At 45.3% G+C, this 16890-nt stretch overlaps 1 long non-coding RNA gene across 2 annotated transcripts in view; it reads left to right on the top strand.

The window, feature by feature from the left end:
• Nucleotides 1-9557, top strand: part of LOC143686113 (uncharacterized) — a 33681-nt gene extending 24124 nt beyond the window's left edge. For both annotated transcript variants that reach the window (XR_013176909.1, XR_013176908.1), the window contains exons 2-3: nucleotides 8667-8748; nucleotides 9266-9557. This is a non-coding gene — a long non-coding RNA (uncharacterized LOC143686113). The remainder of the gene's footprint in view (nucleotides 1-8666; nucleotides 8749-9265) is intronic.
• Nucleotides 9558-16890: the final 7333 nt, after the last annotated feature.

Raw genomic sequence — 16890 nt, 5'->3', positions numbered from 1 at the left:
TCAGTGTTCAATGAAAAGGCATGCAGAGAAACTGGAAAAAACGTCTTCAAACCAGGAGAAGCAAGAGGAAAAAGTCCTAAAATGACACAGATGATACCATTAGAAGAATAAAATGTTAACAACTAACAAAAACAAAACAAAACAAAACAAAACAAAAAGTAGCTAGCAGAGAAAAACATGAATATGATGAGAAGAGGAATGGAAAATGTAAAAGAGAGTAAAATCAAATGTCTACAAAAAAATAAAGTAGTGAAATGAAAAATACATTGGGTGATATTGATAGATTAGAATTTCAGATAAAAAAGACTTGCAGGTCTGAAGAAATACCAATAGAAGTTATCTAAAAGAAACAAAAGGTAAAAAGACACAAAACTGAACAAAGCATTAATGACCTCTGTGTCAATATGAAGTACTTTAAAATACATTCAATTGTCTCAGAAGAAGAGGAGAAAGAGAGTAAAGAAAAAAATATTGAAAAATTATGACTAAAATGTCCCAAATTTGTTGAAAACTATAAAACAACCTACAGATCCAAGAGACTCAACCAGAAGAAATAAAGGAAATACACTAATCACATCATAAACAAATTGCTGGAAAATAGCCATAAAGAAATAAATCTTACAACCTGAGATAAAAGACAAGAAAACAAGAATTACAGTTGAATTCTCACATAAAATTACGCAATCCAGGAGACAATGGGGGTGACATCTATAAAATACTGAAAGAAAACAAACAAACAAACATACAAAAAAAACCCCAAGAACTTAAAATTCTGTTCCCAGCAAAAATCTCTTGAAGGAAAACAAAACTGGAGAGAATTCATTACCAGCATATTTGTTTAATGAGAATTTTTAATATAAGTCCTTCAAGCAAAAGGAAAATGATATCAGATGAAATTTGGATCTACATGAAAGAATGAAGAGCAGAAGGAATGGCAAAAAAGTGGGTAAATAAAAAGTATTTTTAATATTTTTGTACTCTTATGTTTCATATAATGGATTTACAATATGTGTAGAAGTAAAATATATCAGAATAAAACCACAAAGGATAGAAGGAGAGATGGGAATATTGTAAAACTGTGAAGTTTTTAATATATATGTGAAGTGTAAAATTATTTGAAGGTAAGTCGTGATAAGTTAGAGATGTACATTGTAACCCTAGAACAATGACTAAAAAAGATGGTGGAGGTAATAAGGAATCATTTTTAAAACTCCATAAAGTATGTCAGGCAAGGAGGGAAAAGGAATAAAGAACAGATGGAACAAATAGCAAACAAACAGTACCATGATAGATTCCAGTCCAATCATCAATAATCACATTAAATGAACATGGTCAAAATACTCCAAATGAAAGGCGAAGATCATCAGATTGGATTTTCTAAAAAGACAAATTATTATCTTATCTACAAGAGATTCACTTTAAAGAATACAGATAGATTAAAAGTTTTGAAAATGGAGAAAAGAAATACTAAGTCAACACTAATCAAAAGAAAGTAAGAGTGCTATATAAATAACAGATTAAGTAGAATTCATCTCAAATAATATTATCAAAATTAAGAAGGACATTTCCTAATAAGGGGTCCATTTGTAAGGGTATAAAAATACTAAATCTAGTTGCATCTAATAGCAGAGATTCAGAACATATGAATCAAAAACTGATAAAATTGAGAGGAAAAACAGAATGTCCAAAATTTTGTTAGAGATCTTGGAATCCCTTACTCAAGAACTGATAGAACAAAGAGACAGCAAATCAGTAGCGATATATAAGACTTGAATTATTCTATCAATCAACGACTGGATCGGTATTTAAAGAACACTCCCCTTAACCACAAAAGAAGACGCATTCCTTTTAAGTGCACATGGAACAATTATCAAGATAGGTACTATTCAAAGACAAGAAGTATCAGTTAAAAATATTGAAATCATGCAAAGTATGTTCTTTGACAACAATAGAATTAAGCTAGAAACCAATAACAGAAAGATGTCTGGAAAATTCCCAAATACATGCAAATTAAACAACTTACTTTTATATTATAGATGGGTCAAGGATAAATCACAAGAAAAATTTTAAAATATTTCCTGCAGAATGCAATTAAAACATAATATATCAGTATTTCTAGGATGCACCTAAAGCTTTGATTAGAAAGAAATTTAGAGAACTGAAGGCTAATAATATTAGAAAGGAATAAAGTTTTCAAACATGTGATCTAAGCTTCATCTTAAGAGCCTGGAAAAAGAAGAGTAAATTAAATCCAAAGTGAGCAGAATTATATAAAATAGAAAGCAAAAATATAGAGATGAATCAATTAAACCGAAAGTTGGTTCTTTGATGAGATCATTAAAATTGATAAAAACTGACTGATCATAAAAATCTAGAGAAGGCACAGATGGTCAGTATCTGGAATGAAGGAGGGAACACCACAACAAAAATTTAAAAAGATAATAAAGGGATATTATGAATGATATCATGCCGACAAATTTGACAACCTAGATAAAATGGACAAATACCCTGAAAAATGTGAACTACCAAGTCACTCTCAAAAAATAGATAATTTGAATAACCATATACATACATACATATATATATTTTAATTTGAAATTGTAGTCAAAACCTTTCTATAAAGAAAATCCGGGCCCAAATGGCTTTGACTGTGAATTCTGACAAGCATTTAAGAAGATATTACCCATTCTGCACAAACACTCCCAGAAGATGGAAGAGAAAACTCATTTTATGAGTCCAGCATTACCCTGACAGAAAAACAAGGCCAAGATATTACAAGGAAAGAAAACTGTAGCCTAATATCTCTTGTGAATATAGATGCAAAAATCTTTAAACGTTTTTAGCAAAATGATTCCATCAGTATATACATAAAAATGCTTACACATCCTGCCAAAATAGGACTTCCCCCAGGAAGGCAAAGTTGTTTTAACATGCCAAAATCAATTTATGCAATTCAACTTATTAACAGACTGAAGAAGAAGACTGTACGCTCATCCCAGCAGTTACAGAAAAAGCATTTGATAAAGTTCACAAAACTTGATCAGAACTCTCAGAAGAATGGAAATAGAAGGAAACTCTCTCAACATGATAAAGGGCCTCTACAAAAAAGGTAACCTCACACCTAATGGTGAAAGACTGATCAGAAGCAAGGCAAGGATGATATTTAACTTTGAAAAGAATGACTTCCAGCCAATGTCATAAGGCAGGAAAAAGAAATAAAAGACATCAGATTCAAGTAAAATAAGTAAAACTGTCTTTCATCAACCAATGACATGATTGTTTATACAGAACATCCAAAGGAATAATTTTTTTTTAAATAAAAGCAAGCTTTAATGTTAGATACCCAACCCCAGATCTATATGGCTTGACCAGAAGACAGAGTTACAAGTCCCACCAATCAGCAGCCTTCAGATCTCATGTGTTCTGGGTGCAGCCATCAGGGAAGGGACCCATTTCCACAAATAGGAGCCTCAGGATTGGTGAGGGAGCGGATGGTCGCCCAGTTACAGCAGGTGGCCTCAAAGAAATGGCTGAGAGGTTCTCTCTTTGGGGAAGGCTATCTAACCCCCAATAATTTTTTGAAACTACCAGATCTAATAAATGAATTTATAGAGACATTGGGGGTATAAAGTCAATAAACTAAAATCAGTCGAATATTTATATATTTAGCAGGAAATATTAAGAAAATGAAAATTTAAAAACAATTCATTTACATTAGGATTAAACTGATGAAATACTTAGAAATAAACTTAACGAAAGATAGGTAGGAACTCTATACTGAAAATTGCAAAGCATTGCAGAGAGCCTAAATAGAGAGACATAGCATAATATTGAATTGAAAAACTTAATATTTTAAGATGTTAATTCTCCCTAAATTGATCTACAGTTAAAATCCCAATAGGGTTGTTGTTGCTGCATATATGGTGTGTGTGTTTTGGTAGAAATTGATAAGTGGATTCTAGAGTTTATATGGAAAGGGCAAAGGATGTAGAATAGCCGCCCCAAATCATGCAAAAGAACAGAGCTGGAGGACTTACACCCCCCAATTGCAAGACTTGCAAAGAGGCACACAGAGGACTTCTGTTCAGTCTGCCCCCACAGGCGTCTGTGCGTTTATCTGGGGAGATAGGTAGCTGTGTCCCAGGTGTGCTGGGCTCTGTGTGTGTTCCAGGTGGCTGCAGGTGATCCCAGCCATGATCCAGGATGTGATTCAATTAAGGAGGATGGGTTGAGGAGCTCACCAAGGATGGAATTGTTGTCTTTATCTTTCCTACTTTACCTGTGCCTGGCACATAAGCAGCTCATTAAAGGTCAGCTGTGACGGTGAGCAAGGAAGTCATGAATCAGTCAGTGTATGAGAAAAACAAAGAGTGCATGGATGAATGGATGAATGAATGAACCAGGGGGCCGTGCAATCAGGCAGCCGACAATCTGATGCTCTGAATAAACGAATGGAGCTGTGAACCCAGGAAGGCTGTGGGGAGGGCGGGAAGCAGCCGCAGTCCCTGCCTTTCTTCCATTCTTGCTACCCCAGATCATAGGTACCCCTTGGGGAGGCCACCCACTGTGGCTGCCAATAAAACAGGACTCTGGGTCTCTTAATTAGGAAGTGAACATTTGAAAGCCAGGCTCTCTGAAAGCTGAATACAAAGAACAATCACCTTTGCTCCTTACAGCTGTCCCCACACTGAGTTCAAACAGCCGCTTGGGTTGCCCATGATTTTGTTTCTGATCATACATCAAGGATGTGTGTTATGGATGACATTTGCCTCTTGTCTTTTATTGCATTTCATCAGCCCATCTGCCAAGAACCTCAAGCAGGAGATCAAGCCAGTCCACCTTTGGACAGAGAGCAGCTGCCCACTCTAAGCTGGGCTGGGACCCCCATTTCCCCTTTTGGCGCCCCTGATTGCTTTGGCCATACCCACCCCACCCTACCCTGCCTTCCAGAAGCTGCCACCGTGGTTGTGGTTTTATGTCTATTTCCAACAAGAGCAAGGCCACCTGTGGGCAGGTCCATTTCCTCTTCTCTTGCATAGGTCCTCCTTAGGAGAAGGAGCTGATGATTTGCAAATGAATGCTTGTTGAACCCAAGGGCAGAAAGAAAGAAATTAACAGCTTAAGCTCTATGCCTTCCTATTTCCAGCGAGGCTGTGTTGCAACAGGGATAGAAACTTTCTGCTGAAGGCAGGAAGCTTGAAGGGCAGAATTTCTAGAATCGCCAGTGGACAGGGAAGTAAGGTCTGGGAGTGGGCAATCTTGATCAGCCCACGTCTCTCGTCACAGGTGGGACCCTCCTGACTACCCACACGGAGGTCTGGGTGTTTGAACTCACCCCGCGTTCATGCCAGTCTGGACCTGGACACTGCATGAGGGAGGGACAGCCTTCTCCGCTGAGCGTCCCTTCCTACTGTACCTACTGGACATTTAAAAATCACCCCTCCCTCCTCACCTCTTCCTCTTGTCTCCAAGTCTTCAGCTGCTGGGAGTTCATTTACTTATGCATTCATTTGACAAATATTCATTAAGTACCCAGGCTATAGCAGGCTCAGCTCCAGTGTGGGGAGATACAAAGAATAAAACAGAGATGCATGGCCGCATGTCAGGAGGTGGTCAGCTCACAGCCACCAACCTGAGCTGAGCCTGCTCCCCCACCCTTCACATTTTACGCCAGCCCCTCCTTAGAATCCCCTGCACCAAGAGGGAATGGCCAGAGCTGGTTGGATTGGGCTCACGCCTCTCCAACCAAGAGCCAGGACAGGGATCCCCAAGGAGTGGGGGACTTGCTCTCTCGTGTGGGCTTTTCCTGTGGGGAAGGCCATGGGACCAGGACAGCCTTTAGCTGTGACCTCTTTTTGCAGCATGTGGCTGGAGTCAGAAGCTATCCGGGTCAAGTAACAGCCAGCTCTTCGCCTAACGTTGCTTTATGGTGCACTTCTAATGCTGCTAATAAAATAAAGTTTTTAAAGGCACATTAGCTACAACTCTGGATGGGCAGCCAGCACAGGTGCTAAAGCATGGGCCAAAATCCACCCCAGCCCAAGCTCCCCCCAGCCTGTTTCTTTTAAATGATTTTGATCAGATAATGGATGCAGTTCCTGGTTTTCTCATATGCATGTGTTTGGAAGAGCCCATCTGCCACTGCCGTGAGCTTCTGTCTAATAAAAGACCTACAAATGTCCTCAACCACGACTTGACTTCGCTTTCCTGGGCAATTTGCACCTTTATGGAATTTAATCTGCCGCTGGAATGTACTGCATTATTAATGGAAGCCGGTGAACGGTACCGCTATAATTAAACCGTTCTCTGAATAAACACCTACCGGTAAACACCCACACGCTCCTCAGCTAGGTCCCGGGTGGAAGTGCACACCCCTATGCCCCCACACCCAGAGTCAGTCCTCAGTGGCTTTTCACTCGGTTTAGGACAAAACCTACAGCCCTCACCAGAACCTGCAGGAGCCCCCAGGACCCACAGGCTTTGCCCAGGAGAGGGGTTGGCCACCCTGATTCACCGGTCTGAAGAAGACCCTTCCCTGGCCTCTCACCACCACTTGACCTCGTTTTATCTTTTCTCAGCATGCTTACCACTATTTAAAATGGTTCATTTGGTTGGTGTCTTGCCTGCTTTCTCTCTCCAGAATTTCAACAGAATGAAAACAAGGACTTTGCTTGCCCTGATACCTGCTGGGTATCCTTGCTTAGAACAGCATCTAGCATATATTGGCTGCTCAAATGGCATTTCTTGATGGGTGGATGGATGGATGGACAGACGGATGGACAGACAGATGGATGGATTGATGGATGGACTTCTTAGCTGCTCTAGGCAATCATCCCTCGCGGTGGACCTACTTCTGAATTGTCAGCACACGGCTCCCTGCTCCACCTCACCTGGAGTCCCTGTGGGTACAATTTTTGGCGCTGGGACGGCAGTGAGGAAAAGGGAAATCAGTCTGGGTTCCCTGAGTCAGAGCGTGGAATCTAAAAGTCTCTCCCCAGGATGGTGAAACTTGGGAGAAAACCACAACGTTCCCCTTTTCCTTGCACCTGCCCTCACACCGCAAACACCGTCTCCAATCAGGCAAGTGGCCCACAGAGCCAAGTGGTGGCATGAATTTCCACCCCGCCCCTAGGAGATTGTCCTCCTGGACTTCATCTCACAGCCTTGCTCCCGAGGCCGCGGACACGTGGCTGGGGCCCCTGGGGACCGCAGGGGCTGCTGGGGGCTGACCCAGTGCTTCAGGTGGCCAAGTCAGCGGCTGAGTGTTTGCAGAGCTCCAAGCCCAGAGTTTCCAAACGACGCTCTCTCGGGTGCCATCTGGACTTTGACCATGTGGTCACTCAGGCTTGGGACAACTGCCCCCCACTGCACCCACCTGCTAAATTCCTACCCTTCAATGCTGGCCCATCTGGGAAGACTGTCATGCTTTCTGCACTCAGAGGTGCTTTGCCTGTCACTTCAGGAGCTTCTCAATTATGTCATCATTATTTTATTTATCTGCCTATGTCTCCTATGAGACCTTAGCTCGAGGGCAGAAATTCTGTCAAACTCGAGTTTGCATCCTCTGCATGGCCTGGCCCCCAGCCTTGCACACAGCTCACACCAACAAATGCCTACTGCACGAACGAATGAATGTTAAATGCCGCCTACCACTGAATCTGAGAAACCTTCAGTTGCAAGCTCTGCTTTAATTGTATGTGCCATTAAGAAACAAAGAAAAAATGGAGCCAATTAAAGCATGACACATTGCTTTCTTATTAGTTATGATGTCTATTTAATAGTTATTATCAGAAGAGCTCTTTAAGACAGATTTTATCACATATCACTCTTCTGCCTACATAAAAAAAGAAAAGAGAGGCACATCAAATTGGTGAAGGTGTCCTTAAAATATTTTTAAATGTATTAGAAACGAAACATATGTAATTGCGGGATTTTGACATACCATACCAGCCATTTCACCAAGTTCAATCTAACAAGACAAGTTCTGATTTCAGAGACATTATCTGAGGGAGAGAAAGTGCCTCTTCTAGCCAGTGACGTATGGGAAGCAGCGAGCGCTCGTTGCTCACAGGTGGGTTACCGTGGAGAAGCAGTGCCGAGACTCCCAATTCCAGATCTGGCCAGGCCATGGTTTGTCCTTTCCAGCCCAGGGACGCTGGCTCCAGGCACACCAGATTCTGCTAATAAAAAATTTAGCATAAGGTCAAAAGCAAGTGGGAGCTAAAGAGACATTAACCATTAAAGGCAATAGGTGATCCTGGACTGGATATAATAGTGGAGGAGAATTATTAGGACAGATGCTAAAACTGGAATGCAGACTGTGAGCTTTACATCAATGTTAAATGTCTCGAACTTGATAACTGTTTTTCAGGTGGTTACATAAGGAGCATCTCTGTTCTTAGGAAATGTACATGGAAGTATTTAGTGTTCAAGGAGCTCTCAAATCTTCAAGAAATAGATTAGCTAGAGAGGGAAATAGATAGATAGAATTATGTGGTAAAATGTTAAAAGTTGGTGAACCTGGGTGTCTGAGTGGTGGCTATGTTAGAGTTCTCTGTTATAGATTTTGTAATATTTTTGCAACTGTCTTGTAAGTTTGAAATTATTTAAAAATAAAAAGTGTGTGTCTATCTATGTCTATATTTAATCTATATCTATCTTTTAAGGCTATAAAACAAAAAACAAATGCCAGTGGGAGATTTGGAACCACACAGCTCCATTCCTGATGGGCTATTTGCCCTAGAGAAGGTAATTATTTCTTCTGAGCCTCAGTTTCCCCATCTGTGGGATGTGGATGCTATTTCTTCTCTCGTGGGTTTGTGGGAGACCCAAGGACATGTGGATGCACCCAGCACCATGAGTGCTCAGAAAGTGCCCCCCAGAAAGACTCAGCTCTGACACCCAGGGGTTCAGTAGCTCGTAAACCCGAAGCAGAGATCTGGGAGGGTTGGGAGGGTCCAGTTAACGCTTTTACTCCAGCCCCTCCTTGAATAAAAAGTCAGGGCCCCCCTCTCTGCTAGAGGAGGTAAGACTCAGTTCAGGTGCTGGGGGCCTTGCCTTTTGCTGAGGGTCTCCCCAACATCTCTCTCTCTCTCCTTTTAATTTCCTTCTTGATCTACCTGTTGTCAAAAGCAAAAGTTCTCAAGTTCCTTGGTTGGAGCCGAGGGTCCTGATCTTTACTTTCTCATTTCATGCAGCATGACATTCCAGACCCAATTTTCTGAGATCTAATGTCGGTGCCTGTTTCTCTCCTTTTTTTTCCTAGCCAGCCCGTCCTCAATTTGTCCCACTGCTGTCATCATATGATCCCTCTCCAAAGTCCTGACAAGTCTTTCAGTGTCTATTTAGCAGTCTCCTTCCACCCAGATGCTCACCTGTGGAGCCCTGAGCAGCCACACAATAGTCTGGCTGTGCTGAGGCTGCCATGGCGTGAGGAAGCTCAAGTGATTTGAAGAGCTCATGGGGGGCGGGGGGGAGGGGTCTGTGGCCAGCAGCCAGCACCAACCAGTGGTTGTGGGAGCCAAGAGCCCAGCGGCCGCGGTGTTCCCAGCTAGCAAGCCTTCTCTGCTAGACATTGTGGAGCAGAGAAAAGCCACCTATTCTGTGCACTGTCCAAGTCCTGGACCCCAAATCCAGAAGTACAATACAGGTGTTGTTTCAGGCCACTAAATTTTGGGGTAGTCTGTTACACAGCAAAAATAACCTGAAATTCCCTATCACCCTCCAATGTACTAATGCCTGTTGACACCCAGCAGCGGGGGGAGGGGGGAGGGAAGTGACACCCAGCAGTGGGGGGAGGGGGAGGGGGAGGGAAGTGACACCCAGCAGTGGGGGGAGGGGGGGAGGGAAGTGACACCCAGCAGTGGGGGGAGGGGGGAGGGAAGGGTGTCCAAAAAAATCATGAAATGTGTGGCTCATTCCCTTCTCCCCACCATCAGCATCTGTCCAGCTTTCTCCACTACAACTGGCAAAAGCTGATTAGAATCCAAAATTGCTCCAGCCGAGGCTCTTTCCCCCTGATTTATTCGCTGTCTCCTAAATCACGGGCTCATATGGGACCGTTTCCACATGTGGAAGTTGGGCTTTGATTTTCCACTTGATAGTTCCCTTATTCCTTTTCCGTTGTTCATTATGGATTCAAAGTACCCGTGCCTCCTTGTGGAATGGTCTTGAACAATCGTCTCTTGCATTATTATCACCATCCTACATCTTTCCTAGATTGCCCTTTAAAAATCTTTGGAAGTTTTCATTTTTATTCTATTTTATTGGTCTTCCTGGGCAACTTCCTTGGCTCTCCAAAGGAACAGTATTTAGTTTTGAGAGCTAAGAGCTGGAGGTTCTGAAAGCACGAGGAGTACAGTTTACGACCAATGAAAGAATGAGCATCAGGGTGTTGTGATAACAAGAATAATGCAAACAATTTACTCAGCACTTGCCGGCTGGACACTGGGGGAGGCCCCACCACCTAGGGGATGACAGATGTCCCCTCGTCTACTCACAGGACACAGCCAGGTGTCCTTGGAGGTCTGAGGGCTCTAGAGCTCTAGGCCTGTGGGCTCTGCCCTTGCCACTTACTTGTATGCCATGGCACAGACTCTTGGACTGGGGATTGCTTCCAGTATGTGGCAGAGCTCCTGACACACTCAGTAAATATTTGTGCGAGGAAGGGGAGGAGAGAGGAAGAGAAGGGGAGCTGTGATTGTAGGAGAGCCGCTTTTCCAGAGACCAGGGATATCATGAACTGAATTGCAAAGTGTGGAGTCGCGGGGAGGGCATGGAAGCAGAATGCTGGGTTTTGTGGAGGGCTCTGACCCATGGTAACCTTCAGAGGCTGCATGCCCAGAGCCGAGGGGGCAGGAGGGAGGCGCTCCCACCTGCCAGGGCCCAGCTTCAGGCAGCAGGAAGCCCACCTTTCTCGGCCTTCTCTCCTCCACCCTCTCCGGGCCCTCTTCCTGCTCCTTCTCTCCCCCCACTCTTTAGACTCCAGGAAATTTTCATACCTTCCAATTCCAATCACAGCAACTTTCCTCAGGCCTAACTGGGTTCAAAGCTGCGGCCCTCTTGGGGGCATTTTTTGATGCTAGAAAAAATTCAGACCTGAAAGGACAGGAGGAAACTGGAAGTGGGGCTACCTATGGGGTTGAAGTTGGTTTTGAACATCAGACCGTCTCGGCCACAGAATTTGGATTATTTGGAACCTCAAATTCAGACTTTCAAGAGAGACAGCAGATAAAGGCATGAACTTGGGTCATTAATTGCTGCATGGTGGCATCGATTCAGGCAAGGTGACTGCCTAGGAGGGGTGCAATGCACCCCAGACGTGAAGGGACCTGTCCACTCCATCCACAGACACTATCCCCAGCGGCCTTCTCTCTCCCGCATATGAGTTGCTTCTAGAAGCAAAGCATTCTGACCAGGAGGACATCTGAGTTTCTGGAAGAATTTGCAGCAAGCACTTACTTGCTTCCTTCCATTGACAAAGACTTTTCCCGCCATCAGGAAAGTTCTACCCAGGGTATTTGTGAAAAATGATTGACTACAAGGAATCTTTGTTGTGCTATCAGCTGTAATTATTTTAATTCAAATACACTCTCTTATAGTACTGACATCATAAATGTTGTTTTCTAGAACAAAAAGCTGTCAGAGCTGTCAAGTGGAGCTGCTTACTGTTTTCCATCATTACAATATTTAATTTCAAGTCTGCTATTTTTTCCTACTGAACACTTCCAAGACTGTTTCTTCCACCTCTATCTGGAAAATTGGAGGCAAAAAAAGTCAAGAAATCAGGATGTGGAAGTTCTTTCACATCAAAGTAATTATTGGCTTGGAAGCTATGCCAAAAAAATAAAAATAGAACAAAACCAGAAAATACTGATAATCTGGTGTTGGAAAAGAATTGAAAATTGGAGAGAAGGGAGACAGGTTAAAGAGAAAGAGAGAGGAAAGTAGGGAATGAGGAAAGAGGGGGTGAAGGGGGAAGGACAAAGAGAAGGAAAGAAAAAGAAGGACAGACAGAAAGGAGGGAGGGAGAGGAGAGGGTTGATTCAGTCCTTGGCTGGGACAGTGCTTTGGCTGGCCAGGCAGAGTCAAATGTCTGAGTTTCTCTTGCTATCTGAGTACTTACAGGAGAAACAGCAAAGGAGCAAAAGCAATCTTGGTGGCCTGATTGATTGAGGTATTCATTTGAAATACTGTTAATAATGGTTTTATTGAAAGTTCATGAAGAAACAGATCAACTTTACAAGACAAAGGAGCTCAAAAATTCAAAGCCAGCACCTCAAGCTGCACGGTTTATTGAATTTCTTTGTCATGTTTTGATAAATTTTCAAATGTAAGAAAAGCTGCAAAAATAGCACCAGGATCTCCTGTGTCCCCTTTACCCAGATTCACCAGTTGTTCCTATTTTATGCTTTATCACCCGTCTCTCTCTTACTCTGTGTGTGATATTTTTTTCTCCTGAACCTTTTGAGGATAAGTTGGAGGTAATGTACCACCTGACTTCTACGTACTTAAAGTACATTTTGCTAAGAATAAAGACATTTTCTTATATAAGTTAAGCCGGACAGCCCTGGAAGTTCTCTGAGAAATTGAGACCACAACCAAAGCTGGCATCATAAGGTTCTTGATTCATTTTCAGGAAAGAATTCAAAGGCTAGTCAGTGTGTACAGCCAAATAGCTTGATAAGCTCAATGTCAGAGAACCCCAGAAATTCTCAGCTGGATGCCCGAGAGCCAGGGGAATTCTCAGAGAATCTAAACCCCAACCAGAGACTGATGCTGTGAAGCGTCTTTACCCAGATACAGGAAAGAAGTTGTGGACTAGCTAGAGTGTACAAGTCCAAGACTGGGCAGTGGGTACGACTTAAAACTTTAACACGTAGTGAAGGTACGCGCTAGAAGGGGATGAGCGTGGGCATTTTCTAAAGGAGAAGCAGGCTGAGGTCAGGATCATTGAGTTATAAGGATTTCCCCCTCTGGCTATGCTAATAAGGGATTGAGGAACTGCACTTTTTCCTTGTTTCTTTTCAGAAGTCAACGTGGGTGGGGGCTGGGTGTGGGGGGCTGGGTGTGCAGGGGCTGGGTATGCAGGGGCTGGGTGTGCAGGGGCTGGGTGTGCAGGGGCTGGGAATGTGTGTCAAAAGCAAATTTTTGTGTGGGGTTTAGGGCCACTTCCCCCTCCCTCCTTCCCTATCTAACCTGCCTCATAACCTCAGAGTGCAGTTACCAAAAGCAGGACATTTAACCTTGATTCAATTTCATTGTCTAAGCCACAGTCCATATCCACATTTCATCAAATATCCAAACAAGGCCCTGGTTACTCCTGGACCAGTCAGCAAATGCCTCTGGAGGACCTTATTTGGATATTGCACTGGGACAGAGCTGGGCACCTGAGCTGACACCGTGGCTTCTGAAGCACCACCTGAGAAGCACCATCTGCGGCTCCAGGACACAGTTGCCCACTTTGGAATCAGTGATGGAGGTGGGTTCTAGCACCTTCTGAGACATAAAGTCCTCAGGCAGGAGCTGTGTCTTATTTTTGAATAAGATAAGACCCCTGAAAGTAGTCTCACGAACCCTTGACTTCTATGTGTTATGGGTTGACTTGTGTCCCCCCCCCCCCACCCAAAAGTTATGTTCAAGTCCTAACCCCCAGGACATGACCCTGTTTGGAAGCTGGGTCTTCCAGACTGAGTGAAGTTCACTTGAGGTCCTACCTGGTGAGTTTGGACCGTCTATTTAATGTGCTGGTGTCCTGATAAGGAAGAGGAGAAGCATGGACAGACACGGGGGAGAACGACATGTGAAGAGAGACACACAGACTGGAGCGAGGGAGCCACAGGCAAGAATCTCCAAGGACAGCCCTCAGACGTCAGAAGTTAGAAGAAGCAGGAAAGGCTCTGCGCCCCCGCCCACACCCCTCACTCTTTCAGATGAAGCACGGTCTCCGCACACCTCGATTTTGGACGTCCTGCCTTCAGAGCTGCAAGAGAATACATTTCTCTTGTTTTGAGCCCCTCTAGTTTGTGATGCTTTGTTACGGTGACTCTGGAGAACTCAGACCGTTTGTGCTGCCCAGGAGTGTGTTGGGCAAATGAACGAATAAACACATGAGTGAGTTCAAGAGGCTTCAGTCCAGTGTGTACTGAAGAAATCCACAACTCAGCCAGGGAGCAGGCAGAGCTCTACGAAGATGTTAGAAAACACGCAGCGCGTTCCCTGGAAACCGGCTGGAGAGGATTCCTGAGGAACACCCCCGCAGAGCTGAGCCAAACCTAGTTCCCCTCTGAGCTGCACAGGAGATGACGTGCAAATAATTAAAAAAAAAATAGTTCTAAAAGGCAAGCACATCAAACAAAAATTCTCCGGGCTCTGGCTCCCTTTCCAGTGATGGGTGGTTCTGTGTCTGGGGTTTCTACCTAGTACCAGTTCTGGAACTGGGCAAGAGTCTCACCAACCCAGGACACAACCGGCTTTGATCAGTGCAGGATCTCACAGGTGAGGCCAGGACATCCGTGACGAGCTCTCACGGTAGAAGCAAAAGGAGAATGGTGATTCACGGTTCTTCTAATTGTCCTTCCGTTTCACACACTTTAACCTCCCCTCCCCTGCCCGAGAGTAGCATATGTTCTACACGCGCCCAGACAAACAGAAAACACACTGGCATAAATGAGTAGGAAGGGGGTGCCTCAGTCCGGCCAGCTGCTCCCTCTTTTCCGTCTTTGGGTGTCCACGGAGCGACAGGAGCCCGGCGCCTTGCTCGCTGGCACAAATGTGCTATAAAACACCCATAAATTCTCCTGACATTCCGGTGACCTTTGTGGGGTTTGGAAGAGCCCATCTTCCACTGAAGACAGAGCTGTAAATATTCTATCTGTGCAGTAAACACCGAGCTGACGCTGGCACCTCGCTCATGTCCTCTTGGAGCCTGTCACCTCTCAGAGGAGATTTATTTACTGCCATGGAAAATTCCCGCCCCAAGCAGGCAGCTTGCCACAAACTACAGTGGATGCATCTTGTTTCCTGCTGCTGCCTGCTTCTCTCTCTCTCTCTGTCTCACACACACACACACACACACACACACACACACTCACACACACACACACACACACACACACACACCCCTTCCTATATTATAAAGCTTGGAACAGGAAAAATCCTGAGAAAATCATACTAGCACATTCACAATGCTAGCAGTCTTTGCTAGGTGCTGGGCTTTAGACTGATTTGCATGGAATTTATTTTTCTTTTCGCTTCTCTGACTTTAAGCTTTTCTACCACAGTCCAAAATTCCTTAAAATAAAATGTTTACTTGAAGGTGACAGCTCTCCTGGAGGAAAGGGGGTGAGGAGGGCAGGGTGCCCCACTCCTCCCCTCCCGCACCTCCATTGGTCTCAGCCCAGGGTAGCACTCCTTTCTCGGATGGTGAGCGCGAGACCTCGGAGGGGGCCGGGAGTGGGGGGTGCTGGGGGTGGGGGTGGGGGAGTGGCTGCTGCAATCACCAGTCTCACAGCCGAGAGGCGAGGCGCGTTATGGTTTTCAAAATAATTTCACCATCGTTCTCTCACGACTGGCCTAGCCAAGGGCACTGCCCTTTTGCGCCCCCTGGCAGCCCAGGGCCCAGCAGCGTGGGCACCAAGAGAGGCGGGGGTGGCCTGGGGTTGCCAAGGCCGCGAGGACTCCAGCTCCTACCCTGCAGCATCTGCCCAGCCTGTGGGGACAGGGAGTACTGAAGGCACGGTTAGAAAGCATCTGTGGGTGTGGGAAGAGGGGGCATGGGGTGGGGGGGAGGTTGGTAGGTGGCGGCCTTGGCTCTGGGGCGCCCTGAATCACCTTGGGGGGGAGGCGGCCGTGGTGTCTCAGCGCCTCGCAGGCTCCGTGGCAGCTCTGCTGTGAAGACTTCCCAGGGGGCGTCAATCTTAGAGGGGAAAGGGTGGATGACCGAGGGGGTGTGGCAGAGGATAAACCCACATTTGTGGGCTCCCCCTGGGGGTCTAGGACATCTCATACTTATTAGTCTTTGAAGCAGGTGTTGGGACTCCCAGGATAGAGATTTGGAAACTGAGGCCCAGCTCTGCAGAGTCAGGACTAGAGGGGATTAGGATGGAATCCTCAGCCCCATAGTCGCCAGCCTCCCCTCCTCTGAACTGCCTCCAGGGGCGCAGTGTGCCACTCCCGCAGACACCATGGGGTGCCCCAAATGTGCATGGGGCAGGTCCCTCCAAACCAGGAGTCCCAGGGAGCTTAGGATGGCCTCGGAGACATCCGGGATTGCCCAACTAGGAAAACCTCTGCAGTCCCAGCTCAGCGTGGATAGGAGAACCAGAAGATGCTTGGAGCAGCTCCTCCTAGAAATCAAACTCCAGCCTTTTAACCCCCAAGCCTCCCTCCCGGGAGAGGAGGACATTATTCCGCCCCCGGAATGCTGCCCTCACTAAAGTAACCAGGGGTTAATGGCAGACCCCACACCCTGCCTCTCTGCTATTGCTACCTACCCCCCCCCCCCCAATTTATTTCTGCACTTGTAATTAAGGTCCCGATGGAGAGGCTTAGCAGCCAAGTTACTTGTTCAATTTATTGATTAGCTATTTCTCAGAAGTTCATTACCACTCGGAGCAGGGGATGGGGAATTGGGTTTCTCCAGGCCCGGGCTGCTCCTGCTGATTAAATGCAGCCACAACACATCCATCCTGCAGTGAGCGGCTCTGCCCAAGGTCACACATTCATGCAAAGCAGGTGCGGAGATGTGCATGTCTAAACACCAGCCGCAGGGAGGCCGGAAAGACAATTTCAAAAGCCAGGAGAGGGGAGAGAAGAGGGTGGTGAGAAATAGGGGCAAGAAATGGCTCACGGACAGAAAACAGGCTCAAAGGAAATACAGGAGTTGTGGTT

The sequence above is a fragment of the Tamandua tetradactyla genome, chromosome 6 (genome assembly GCF_023851605.1).
Source record: "Tamandua tetradactyla isolate mTamTet1 chromosome 6, mTamTet1.pri, whole genome shotgun sequence".
Lineage (NCBI taxonomy): Eukaryota > Metazoa > Chordata > Mammalia > Pilosa > Myrmecophagidae > Tamandua > Tamandua tetradactyla.
The sequence above is the reverse complement of the archived record's forward strand: the minus strand, read 5'-3'. Positions and strand labels throughout refer to the sequence as shown.